We start from the raw sequence: 13,032 nt of genomic DNA, 5'->3' as shown, positions 1-13,032 counted from the left end.
CTTAAAAAATATTTTTTTAAAACAAAATATCTTTTAAAAAATCCAAGTCCGGCAGGGTTTTCGTTTTTAGTTTGGGATGACGATTTCTATTTTGGTTTTCAAAACAGTCAGACTTAATTACATAGTCGTTAGGCTTAATCACTTTTAAAGCCCAAAAATACAATTTTGCATGCTTTTTTTTCAAGAAAATTAGCAAACATGTTTGGTAGTTTTTTTTCATCTGAAAGAGCACATCCCCAGCAAAAATTTGGATCCGTTAGTCATTATGTAACCTATTACAAAGTAATATAAACAAAAATAACTTTTTATATTATCTCTTACTAAGTTATGAGTACGGTGGCACAGAGCGTGTGTGTCTGACTACAAATCCGAGGGTTGTGTTCAGAGCTCATCGTCGGCCGGGTACTTTTTGTTAAAAAAAAAAACAAAGGACGGTTTGTGGTGCACATGTGAGCGTTTGAAGAACTCTTAATGTTCGTACTCGTGACATAGTGTGTTCGGCTACAAAGCAGTTCAAATCCAACGAAGATCGAATTAAAAAAATATGAAGTGTATTGAAATTAAAAACAAATTCGACCTCAACTATTCTAAAAATAGAAACAATTCTTATATCTTGTAGCTTATTTTTCAACTTCCAGTGGTAATAGAATAACTAGAAAACCAGTGCGACATGCCCTTGTTAAAATAATGGGTTAGTAAGTGGTTTTGTACGTAGTGGCGACTACCAGAAAATATTATAAAAATCCATTATTTAGTAAGGATTTTTTGCATATTTTTTTGAAAAATATTATGTGTTTTTGTGGTAAATGGCCGTACTTTCTGTTTGTGCCCTCAATTGACACTTGGGTATGAAAAGTTTTTTGTTAAAAAAACAAGGAAACTGATGAGGATCTATGGCGAGATCCGAAACTATAGTCTTCGCTGTCTTAACCCTTGGTAAACGTCGCCTATTTTTTCCACTAATAAATTAAAGTTGTTTTGATAAAATATTAAAACAAGGACTATGGGATTAAGCCTGACTATTTTGAAAAACAAAATCCAAACAAATTAACTTTTAAAAAAGCCACGTCCTTGAAACAGCATATTTGTTAAACAATGCACGTCTTAGGAAAAAATATATTTTAAAAAAATCCTCGTCCTTGAAAAATATTTTTTAAAAAATCCGCGTCCTTGAAAAATTGCTTCATAGAAAACGAAAGTCATTAAAAAAAATATTTTATTAAAAGTCCACGTCCTTGATAATATATTTTTAAGAAAAAATCCACGTCCTTTAAATATATTTAAAAAAAATCCACATTCTTTTAAGCTATTTTTTTAATTAACGTCGTTGAAAAGGTATTAAAAATCCACGTCCTTGAAAAAATATTAAAAAAAATTCACGTCATTGAAAAAAAATTATTAAAAAATCTACGTCCTTGAAAAATTTTTTAAAAAATCCACGTCCTTGAAAAATACGTTTCTTAAAAAATCCATGTCCTTGAAAAAAATATTTCTTAAAAAATATACGTCCTTGAAAAACAACTTCCTTCACTTTTACTTCCTTCAAAAACGTTTTTGATTAAAAATCCAAAAAAAATTATTTGAAAAATCCGCGTCCATGAAAAAATTATTAGAAAATCCACGTCCATGAAAAAAAAGGGAATGGACAAGAAAAGTGCGGTAAAGTCTACATTGGGACAACAAAGAGGAGCTTAAACACAAGGATAGCGGAACACAAGACGGACATACAGAAACAGAAACTTACAACAGTTTCAGCACAACACTGTATAGAAAACGAATACACAGCAGATCTAGAAAATATCAACATATTGGATAAAGAGAGAATAGAAAACAAGAGATTTACATTAGAGAGTATAAGAATACAACAAAAAACAAAATGTGCAATAAACAGAAAAGGGGACAAAGACAACACCAACGCAATCTATACTTTGGCGACTTTTTATTCGTATTTTTATTTTTCTGTGATCAACTAGCATTAAGAACCACTGTGATATTTACATATTTTATTAATTATTTTTGCATTTATTTATCGATTTAATTGTTTGTTCAATTTAACATAACTAAATGTAAAACCTGACGAACGATTATATGTAAGTTAAACATATCTTAGTGCTAAAGAAAAATTTAATGTTACAACAAGAACTAGTAATATATTTTTATGTTTGTCGTCGCCAGAATTAATAAAAAATTATCCCTGAAGATGTTGGCAGATACCAACGAAACGTCGGATAAAAAATGGAATAAATAATCTTTATTTTCATTGACACATTAAGGACCTCAAAGCTTGATAAGACAAAGTCTTAACAAAATAAATAAAAAATTAGAAGGTCTAAACACAAAATAAAAAAAAACAAACTTACCTACGTCCCTGAAAAAATATTTAAAAAAAAAAATCGACGTCCATTTTTTTTTTCAACGTCCTTTAAAAAATATTTTTTTTTAAAAAAATCGACGTACTTAAAAAAATTTTCTAAAAAACCAAGTAATTGAAAAACAATTGAGAAAAGGCTATAGTCGGTAAGGGGCCGACTATGTGATACCCTACACCACTACCTCTGTGCATTATCTTTTCACTCGAAAACATTTCTTTTATGGAGATACGAAAGTTTTCACCTATCTGGCTTTTATACCAAATGACTTAATGCGAACTGAAACAAAATAATTAATATTTAATTTTATATTTGACTACTATCGACATCACCAATATCAAAATGCTTCTATCTCTGTGAGAAAATTTCGTGATGATCCGATCAAAATTCCGACCTGTATTGTGATTGCAGAAAAAGTGGAAAAAATGTATGTATTACCGACTATTGCGACATCTCTATTATTTGACCACCTACGCCAACCTACTTTGCATAATTTTAAAGGTGCGATTTTCTGCTTTCTTAGTCAGGCTTTGGTTTTAGATGGTCCCCATTCAAAGTTGTGATATCCGTCATTATTATTAAAATCGCAAAAATGAAAAGTTGGGTTTTATTTGCGACTATTGTGATATCTTCGTTGTTTGATCACCTACGAGAACCTACTTTACATCATTAGAAAGGTAATATTTTCTACTTTCACTGTCAGGTTTTGCTTTTGGTATACCCCATACAGAAGCTGAGATATTCGCTTTGGAAAAAAACGTTGTCTTTTTATGCACATAAGTTTTTTGCCCATTCCGACCCCTAAATATTATCCGACCATCACCGAAATCAATAGGCTTCTTCCCCTTCGGGACCTTCATCAACATCCAAAATTTCGTGACGATCCGATCAAAATTGCGACCTGTAGCGTGATTACAAGGTTTAGATGAACAGACGGACGGACGGACACACATAGCCAAATCGACTCAGCTCGTCGAGACATTCATTTTGTTATATATAAGTATGGGTCTAGGACCATTATTTCGATGCGTTACAAACTTTTTGGCCAAAACCAACTTAATATACCCTCCCCACATAGTGGTGTAGGGTATATAAATAGTAAAAAGTCCACGTCCTTGAAAAGAAATTCTTTAAAAAATCCAAGTCCTTGACAAAATAACCTAAGTCATTTTCAAAATTCTTTCTTTAAAAAATCCACGTCTTTGACGAAACTAACCTTTAAAGTCTAAGTCATTTTCAAATCTCTTAAAAGCTCCACGTAGTGGGACGATATTTTTTAAAAAACCCACGTTGATGAAAAAATAATCTTTAAATAGTCCACGTTCAGAAAAAAATATTATTTTAATAAAATCACGTTGAATGCAAATGCAAAAAATCCAAGTCGAAAGAAAAAATGTATTATTGAAAACGCGGCTCAATTGAAAAAATATGCCTAAAAAACACGTTATGGAAAAAACCTACAAAAACACGTTAAAAATTATTTAAATATTCCTCTTTTTAAAAAAAAATATTCTTTATAAAATTACTTCCTTAAAAAAATTATCTTTAAAATGTAATTTTCCTAAAAAAAACTGATTTTTGGTCGGAAAAAAACTAATTGTGTTCATTTAAGTCTTCTCAAGAAAGAGAATAAAAACGTTCTACATTATTTTATAATAGTTATCTTATTATCTCCCGCTCTACCTAGAATTAATAAATTGTTTGGTACCGAAATTAGTTATCTAATAATTCCTAAAATAAGAGAAAATATTATTCAGCCGAAAACCGTATGAGTAAATTTAAGCTTTCTCAAGAATGAGATAAGAAAGATAACATGATTCTTTTTCATTATCTATGGAACGTCTTTTATTTATCTATGGAATCGGCTGGAGTTAGATAAAATGTTTATCTAAATTGTAATCTAATAATGACAAATGTTTGTCGAATAATTCCAATAGCTCAGGAAACAAGAGAAAACAATATAATTTAAAATATAATTTTTCATTTTCTCTTGCTCTGAGTATTCTTTAGAAGTCCACGTTCTTTGGAAATTAAGTATTTTTCTAAAAAAAAAAACAATAAACAGATATTTTTGGTCGAAATATAGCAAATGAGTAGATTTAAGTTTTCTCAACAAAGAGAATGTAAAGTTTTACTGTATCGTTGTTTATAATATTTATGGTATTATCTACCACTCTCTCTCTCAGAAATTAGATAAAATGTTTGTTAGCAAGACTAGTTATCAAATAATTCCAATGGCTATGAAACAAGATAAAAAATAACGTTTTATCTTTAACTTTGTATATATATAACACTTATCTTATTTTATTCCGCTATCTCATGAATTAGATAATATGTTTGGTAGCAAAACAAGTTATCTAATGATTCCAATGGCTCCGAAACAAGATAACAAAAATTTTAGTCCGAGAAAATCAAATGAGAAGATTTAAGTTTTCTCAACAAAGAGAAAATAAAGTTGTATATTTATCTTTGTGTATAACACTTATCTTATTATCTTCCGCTATCTCAGGAAATAGATAAAATGTTTGGTAGGAAAATAAGTTATCGAATGATTCCAATGGCTCCGAAACAAGATAACTAAATTTTAGTCCGAGAAAATCAAATGAGAAGATTTAAGTTTTCTCAACAAAGAGAAAATAACGTTGTAAATTTATCTTTGTGTATAACACTTATCTTGTTATCTTTCGCAATCTCAGGAATTAGATAAAATGTTTGGTAGCAAAACAAGTTATCCAATGATTCCAACGGCTCCGAAACAAAATAACAAAAATTTTGTTCAGTGAAAACCAAATGAATAGATTTAAGTTTTCTCAACAAAGAGAAAATAAAGTTGCAACTTTATCTTGTTTATAATACTTATCTTATTATCTTTCGCAATCTCAGGAATTAGATAAAATGTTTGGTAGCAAAACAAGTTATCCAATGTTTCCAATGGCTCCGAAACAAGATAACAAAATTTTTGGTCGGAGAAAACCAAAAGAATACATTTAAGATTTCTCAACAAAGCTAAAATAAAGTTGTAACTTTATCTTTGCTTACAATACTTATATTATTATCTTTCGCTATCTCAGGAATTAGATAGAATGTTGGTAGCAAAACAAGCTATCTGAATCCAATGGCTCCGAAACAAGATAACAAACATTTTGGTCGGAGAAAATCAAATGTGAAGATTTAAGTTTTCTCAACAAAGAGAAAATAAAGTTGTAACTTTATCTTTGTTTAAAATACTTATCTTATTATCTGACGCTATCTCAGGAATTAGATAATATTTTGGTAGCAAAAAAAGTTATCACAATCATTTTCGTCAGATAAAACCAAATGAATAGATTTAAGTTTTCTCAACAAAGAGAAAATATAGTTGCAAATTTATCTTTGTTTATAATACTTATCTTATTATCTTTCGCAATCTCAGGAAATACTTATTAGCAAAGCCAGTTATCTAATAATTCCAATGGCTCCGTAACAAGATAACAAAAATGTTGGTCCGAGAAAATCAAATGAATAAAAAAGTTTTCTCAATAATTCTAATGTAAACGAGAGAAAAATAAAACTTCATACTGAAAAAAGAGAAAATAAATTTGTAACTGCAATTTTGTTTATAAACGTTTGTTTATATATAAACTAGCAATGTGCCCGCTACTTCGTATGCGTTAAATATACAAAACAAAAAAAAAACAATATATAATATAGAATGGTGGAAACATTTTGTGTACTAATACGTACCAATTTAGTTCGACTTTCATTACGCCTACACATCAAGAGCAATCCACATTTTTGAGCAATCCACATTTTAATTCCAAACTTCAAGATTCCAGCTCTAGCCGTTCGCTCAAATCCAAATTATACCAAATTTAGAACTTTTCGTACTCATAAGTACGAATTTCAAAAACTACTTCCATATCTCAATCCTACACTCCAACAGTAATCTTAATTCCAAATTTCTTGATTCCAACTCTATCCGTTCGCTCAAATCCAAATTGTACCAAATGTAGTACTTTTTAGTACATTTCCTACCCATAACTAAAATTTCCAAAATTTTATCAATCCTACAATTCAACAGGGATTTTAATTCCAAACTTGAGGATGGCAGCTACATCAGATCACCGAAATTCAAATTGTATCAAATTTAGTACCATTTAGTACTTTTCGTACACATAAGTACAAATTTTCAAAACTACCTCAGTGCTATGTTCAAACAATAAGCTTAATTCCGAATTTCAAGATTCCAGATATATCCGATAACTCAAATCCAACTTTGGTAGCATTTAGTACTATTCGTATCTATAGTACGAATTTCCAAACCTACCTCTATCAAAACTCCAACATCAATTTTAACTCCGAATTTCACGATTCCAAATGTATCCTATCACTGAAATACAAATTGTACCAAATTTAGTACTATTTAGTACTTTTCCTACCCATAACTACAAATTTCCAAAACTTTATCACTCCAACAGTACTCCTTATTCCAAATCTCGGGTTTCCAGCTATATCCGTTCATACAAATGCAAACTGTACCAAATTTGGTACCATTCGTACTTAATGAGTACGAATTTCTACAACTACCTCAATCCTACACGCCAACAGTAATCTTAATTCCAAATTTCAGGATTACAGCTGCATCCGATCACCGTAATCCAAATTGTACCAAATTTGATACCATTTAGTACTTTTCGTATCCAAAGTACGATTTGCAAAGCTTCCTCTTTCAACACTCCAACAGTAATCGTAATTCCGAATTTCAGGATTCCAAATGTATACGATCACATAAATTAAATTTTGGTACCATTTAGTACTTATCGTACCCATAACTAAAAATTTCAAAAACTTTATCAATCCTACTTACCAACAGTAATCCTTATTCCGAATCTCGGGATTCCAGCTATATCCGTTCACCCAAATCCAAATTGTACCAGATTTGGTACCATTTAGTACTTTTCATACACATAAGTACACATTTTCAAAACTACCTCAGTGCAGAATTCCAGATACATCCGATAACTCAAATCCAAATTTAGTACCATTTAGGACTATTCGTATCCAAAGTACGAATTTCCAAACCTACCTCTATCAACACTCCAACAGCAATTTTAATTCCGAATTTCACGATTCCAAATGTATCCCATCATTGAAATCTAAATTGTACCAAATTTAGTACTATTTAGTACTTTTCCTACCCATAACTACAAATTTCCAAAACTTTATCACTCCAACAGTACTCCTTATTCCAAATCTCGGGTTTCCAGCTATATCCGTTCATACAAATGCAAACTGTACCAAATTTGGTACCATTTAGTACTTTCGTACCCAAAAGTACGAATACCCACAACTACCTCAATCCTACACGCCAACAGTAATCTTATTTCCAAATTTCAGAATTACAGCTGCATCAGATTACCGTAATCCAAATTGTACCAAATTTAGTACCATTTAGTACTTTTTGTTCCCATAGGTCCGAATTTCCAAACCTACCTCTATCCAGCACTCCAAAATTAATCTTAATTTCGAATTTCAGGATTCCAAATGTATCTGATCACCCAAATCCAAATTGTACCAAATTTTGTACCATTTAGTACTTTTCGTTGCCATAAGTACGAATTTCCAAAAGTATCCCAATCCCACACTCCAATAGTAATCTTAATTCCAAATTTCACTATTCCAGTTCTATCCGATCACTTAAATTCATATTTTACCAAATTTGGTACCATGTAGTACTTTTCGTACCCAACAGTACGAATTTCCAAAATACTTCTTTCCTACACCCCGACTGTAATCCTAATTCTAAATTTCAGGATTCCAGCTCCAACCGTTCCCCCAAATCCAAATTGTACCTTATTTTGTACTATTTAGTACCTTTCGTACCCATATGTACGAATTTCGAAAACGACCTCCATATCTCAAACCCACGCTCCAACAGTAATAGTAATTCCAAATTGCAGAATTCCAACTTTATCGGTTCGCCCAAATTCAAATTGTACCAAATTTAGTACTATTCGTACACATGAGTACACATTTTTAAATCCGCCTCCTTATATCAACTCATCTTCTAAACCTTGATTTTCATTCCAAATTTCAAGATTTTAGCTCTATCCGTTCACGTAATACCAAATAGTACTAAATTTAGTAACTTTTAGTACTTTTCGTACACTTATAGTTCGAATTTTCAGAAACCAATTTGTACACCTTTCTAACTCTCCATCTATGAACCTAATTCCAAATTTCAGAATTCTAGCTCTTCGCGTTTGCCTAATACAAAGGGTACCATATTTAGTACCTTTTAGTACAGTTCTAGTTCGAATTTCCAAAAATCCAGCCTTATCTGACACCTTCGGACCAAGAGTGACCCTCACCCAAAATTACAAGATTCTAGCTTTAGCCGTTTTGTCTGGGCGTTGATTATCAGTCAGTCAGTCAGTCAGTGAGTCAGTGAATCAGTGAGTCATCATTACTGAACTCTTTTATAAGTATAGATTATAATACATCTCTTATTATCTTCCGCTCTCTATTTTTCTCTCGAATTCGATAAAATGTCTATCAGAGAAACTATTTGTCTGGCTCAGAAAACAGGAGAAAAATTAAATTTATTTATAACTTTTGAGAATCTTTTGGATTCTCTCTTGCTCTGAATGGAGAGCGATTGAATTATAACAACAACCTGTTTTACCAATTTTCAAAATTAAATGTCACAGATAGAGGGTGGCATTTCTCTCTCTCTATCTCTGTAATATATTAATATTTCCTTTTCTAAGCCTACAGTGAGTAACATTTCGCTCTCTCTCTCCCTCTCTCTCTAGTTCTTAATATTTCCTTTCCTAAGCCTCCTTTCCGGGGTCACTTTAAAAATTGTTTATGCCAACCAACGTGGGCCACAAAAAGAAAGCTTTCGCGAGCGCCAGAAAAAAATACACATTGACTGGTTTTGTTGTTCGTTGCTCTGTCAAGGTACTCATTTGCCATACATTTTCCAATTTTTATGAAACTCCGTCGTACATCCCTTATTGTGCTTTCATCCCTTCTGGCAGTGTTTCCAGTTCAACTGCAAAGTGAAGACGTGTGGCGAGTGAACGGATTTCGGGATTATAATTGTTTTCTTTCGTCTGTGTGTGTGAATGTTTTCATTTAAAAAAGAAATTAATAATTGACAAGCAAAAGAAAGTCAAGACGAAGAAGAAATAATAAAGCAACAACTACAATGTTTGTAAAGGAATTTAAATGGGTTATGAAGTATTTGAATGAAACACGGTTGAAAATACATGGATACAAATAGTGAAAATCATCACAAAATAAAGCCCACTTTTCGGCAGTATTACACATTTCTATACTGTAACATACTTTTAGGTTGCTGAATGGGTGTTATATAGAAATCAAGAGGAAAAAAAGAAGAAGCTTGTGATGATGAAAGGCAGCAGTGAATTTGAGAAAAAATTTAGATAATTGGAATGTAAAAAAGTAGCGGAAAAAGTGAACTTAAAAACGGCAACAAATCCTGCCTTTCATTTAACCTCAAAACACACAACAAAAATCCATCTTATCATTATCAATGACACAGCCTGGTGATGTACTACTCGGTGATTTTTATATTTAAATAAATTTCATGAATAATAAATAGCCACAACACCAACAACGTGAAAATAAAAATACATCAGACATACATATATACTTACACACACTGTGATTTTAATGAGTGTAGGTCGTGTATTTGGATGAATTTGATGCCTACATTTCCAGCTGAGAGTAGTGGTGATGAAAAGTTGACAGAAGAAAGTTAAAATGCAAAAACCGTATCAAGGTAACATGCAAATGTGAATAAAGTGAAAAGAACTGAATTTAGTTAAAAGCAAATGAGAACAAAATAAAACAGCATCTCATCATCACAGAAACTAGGGGGAGCTAAAACGAAACCTAAACCCAAGGCATGCCAAAGTGCAAACTACCGTTGTAGTGAAACCCTACAAAAATGAGTTCAATTGAACTGAAATGAAAATAAAAGGATGAACCAAAAAACTAACAACAATAATGTAATAATAAATTTAGCTTCCAATTACCACGAAAACAAGGTGAATAACAATTTTTATTTTTCAAAGAATCTGTGTGAATTATTACTGAAGCGTAATGGTAGTAATGTAAAGCCTTTGAAAGGAAAAAGTACCGCATAACAAAACAAAACTGATAAATATAAAATACACAAGGCCTCCAAGAAAACAGTTTGAACCATGGAAAAAGCTCCATAATAATATTTAAAGGTAATGCGTGACAAACAAAAAGCGGCATAAATTAAAAAAAGTTGAAGGCTAACAATAACAACAAATCACGTGAATAGTATCAACAAAAAAATTCTATTCTGCTGTTTCATCAAATAAAATAGACGATCAATCGAATATTTTTATGAAGCAGAAGACAAACGCACTACCTGCACACGTGTCTAACACATTCAAGTCCAGTGAATCCTTCAACTACTCCCCAGACCACCATCATCACCGTCGTCGTTGTTGTCATAATTTGTATTCATGTTGCTATAGTCGTAAAAGCCGCCTGCCGTTAATAAGTGCGTGAGTGTAAAACATTCGCTTACACAAGCAAATACCACACATAACAAAAATACTCTCCATTCAAGGACTACAAAAAAAAACGAAAAAAAAATTAAATAAAAAAATTCACACGAAAGCAGAAACCTCCCATCAACCTACATTGTTCGCCATATGTGAAGGTGTGTAACCACTTTGACCTGGGCTGTTTGGATATTTAAGGATAACATATTATTATTACGAGGACATTGGCAACAACAACAATAACTTGTTAAGCATTTAAAACAACCACAACAACAATAAAGATAAAAAAATAAATACAAGGTAAGGCCTCCCCACCTCAGGTGACACACATAAATATCTAATAATCGAGGTCTGTTGAACTCATGAGTACAAAAATAAAACAAAATTGAATTGGACAAAAAAAATATTTTGAAGAGTTGAGCCCTTAATACAAATAAGTAAAGTAGCCTCCTACGGAGGTCTTCTATTTTATAGAAGCCTCCTACGGAGGTCTTCTATGCTATAGAAGCCTCCCACGGAGGTCTTCTATGCTATAGAAGCCTCCTACGGAGGTCTTCTATTCTATAGAAGCCTCCCACGGAGGTCTTCTATTCTATAGAAGCCTCCCACGGAGGTCTTCTATTCTATAGAACCTCCCACGGAGGTCTTCTATTCTATAGAAGCCTCCCACGGAGGTCTTCTATTCTATAGAAGCCTCCAACGAAGGTCTTCTATACTACAGAAGCCTCCTACGGAGGTCTTCTATTCTATAGAAGCCTCCAACGGAGGTCTTCTATTCTATAGAAGCCTCCAACGGAGGTCTACTATTCTATAGAAGCCTCCTACGGAGGTCTACTATTCTATAGAAGCCTCCTACGGAAGTCTACTATTCTATAGAAGCCTCCTACGGAAGTCTACTATTCTATAGAAGCCTCCTACGGAGGTCTACTATTCTATAGAAGCCTCCTACGGAAGTCTACTATTCTATATAAGCCTCCTACGGAGGTCTTCTATTCTATAGAAGCCTCCTACGGAGGTCTTCTATTCTACAGAAGCATCCTACGGAGGTCTTCTATTCTATAGAAGCCTCCTACGGAGGTCTTCTATTCTATCCTATAGAAGCCTCCTACGGAGGTCTACTATTCTATAGAAGCTTCCTACGAAAGCCTACTATTCTATAGAAGCCTCCTACGGAGGTCTACTATTCTATAGAAGCCTCCTACGGAAGTCTACTATTCTATAGAAGCCTCCTACGGAGGTCTTCTATTCTATAGAAGCCTCCAACGGAGGTCGTCTATTCTATAGAAGCCTCCAACGGAGGTCTTCTATTCTATAGAAGCCGCCTACGGAGGTATTCTATTCTATAGAAGCCTCGTACGGATGTTTTCTATTCTATAGAAGCCTCCTACGGAGGTCTCCTATTCTATAGAAGCCTCCTACATAGGTCTTCTATTCTATAGAAGCCTCCAACATAGGTCTTCTATTCTATAGAAGCCTCCTACGGAGGACTTCTATACTATAGAAGCCGCATAGAAGCCTCGTATGGATGTCTTCTATTCTATAGAAGCCTCCTACGGGGGTCTTCTATTGTATAGAAGCCTTCTACGGAGGTCTTCTATTCTATAGAAGCCTCCTACGGAGGTCTTCTATTCTATAGAAGCCTCCTACGGAGGTCTTCTATTCTATAGAAGCATCCTACGGAGGTCTTCTATTCTATAGAAGCATCCTACGGAGGTCTTCTATTCTATAGAGTCTCCTACGGAGGTCTTCTATTCTATAGAAGCCTCCAACGGAGGTCTTCTATTCTATAGAAGCATCCAATAGAGGCCTTCTATTCTATAGAAGCCTCCAATAGAGGCCTTCTATTCTATAGAAGCCTCCAACGGAGGTCTTCTTTTTTTTAAAGAAGTCTTCTACGGAGGTCTTCTATGGTATATAAGCCTCCTACGGAAGTCTTTTATTCTATAGAAGCCTCCTACGAAATTCTTCCTCCTACGGAGGTCTTCTATTGTATAGAAGCCTAATACGGAGGTCTTCCCTGCTGTAGAAGCCTCCTACGGAGGTATTCTATGCTATAGAAGCCTCCTACCGAGGTCTTCTCTTCTATAGAAGCCTCCTACCGAGGTCTTCTATGC

The 13,032-nt window shown here is 33.2% G+C and overlaps 1 long non-coding RNA gene across 1 annotated transcript; it reads left to right on the top strand.

Moving 5' to 3' along the window:
* The first annotated feature begins 9,408 nt into the window (after positions 1–9,408).
* LOC141390408 (uncharacterized) lies at positions 9,409–10,535 on the top strand. The gene is made up of 2 exons (XR_012409337.1): positions 9,409–9,707; positions 9,919–10,535. It is a non-coding gene; the product is annotated as an uncharacterized lncRNA (long non-coding RNA).
* The last annotated feature ends 2,497 nt before the right edge of the window (positions 10,536–13,032 follow it).

Source organism: Musca autumnalis, unplaced genomic scaffold (genome assembly GCF_047663935.1).
Source record: "Musca autumnalis isolate F117 unplaced genomic scaffold, ASM4766393v1 scaffold_1, whole genome shotgun sequence".
Classification (NCBI taxonomy): Eukaryota; Metazoa; Arthropoda; class Insecta; order Diptera; family Muscidae; genus Musca; species Musca autumnalis.
This window is presented reverse-complemented; position numbering and strand designations above follow the sequence as displayed.